The sequence below is a fragment of the Capra hircus genome, chromosome 27 (assembly GCF_001704415.2).
Source record: "Capra hircus breed San Clemente chromosome 27, ASM170441v1, whole genome shotgun sequence".
NCBI lineage: Eukaryota > Metazoa > Chordata > Mammalia > Artiodactyla > Bovidae > Capra > Capra hircus.
In genome coordinates this window covers 28,439,955-28,440,959 of record NC_030834.1, presented here as the reverse complement: position 1 = coordinate 28,440,959, position 1,005 = coordinate 28,439,955, and positions in this window count along the sequence as shown.

Sequence of the window (1,005 nt, the reverse complement as noted above, 5' to 3'; positions counted from 1 at the left end):
TCAGTGTGTGTGTTCTCCTGCGGGAATATATATTTCTTTAGGGAGCTTAGCAATGGTTATGAAAACAATATAAAATCTGTCAGTATTCCATTATAACCCTATTTTATACCTTCATTCCTAATAAATATTTTGCACTCATTACTGACTTTTGACTTTGGATAAAGAAAACCTGAAATCATGAAATGGTGGTAACAATTTTCAGTTTTTAAAAAAAATTGGCTTAATGAGTTTCTTTGGAATAACATCTATTCCAATAAAAAGAATTGAAAAAGAGTTCATTAAAAAAAAAGCTAAAAGTACATAGCGTCAAAAAAACAATTCCTTCACATTCTATTAAAGAAAGACAAATAAACTGTTATACAGTCCTTGTCTTGGCATTCTCATAAATGCACATTTTTTAACGATCAGGTTGAATGAGAAATTTAGTGGAAAGTAAAATTTTATACAGAAAGTTAGTTTCACATTTCAGTATTAACAGAAGTCTTGTAATAAATTCTCAGACCACATTCAAATAGGAATTCCCATAAAAGGAAATACCAGTGTTCAGAAGTAGTATAAGAGCCATTTGCTGTAATTTTCCCCCTTATAATAGGAGACAATTTTGACTACCTGTTCTTTATACACATGACGCAACAAATATGGATCCTCTTCTGCTCAAGCACAGCATGGAAAAGCCCTCAATGAATGTCCCACTTAGTGTGAGTATTTGAATTACCATCCTCTAGTATATTTTTGAAGATTCAGCCACAGTATCTATATTAAACTATCTAAACAAATTCTCTTCTCTCCTCTGAGAATTTATGTTATAAATCAGATCATATTCAAACACATACGGTTTGAGTGGGGTAAATCAGTGTGAAAATAGCCAGAAAACATGTGTAAATGCTGTTCATGAGGGTGGAAAGTTTTAATGCTTTACTTCATTGCTGGAGAGTGCAGCCATCCAACAGGCCACTATTATTTATATGCAGCTATAAAGTATACCAAGCCAAGTGCACCAAGGGA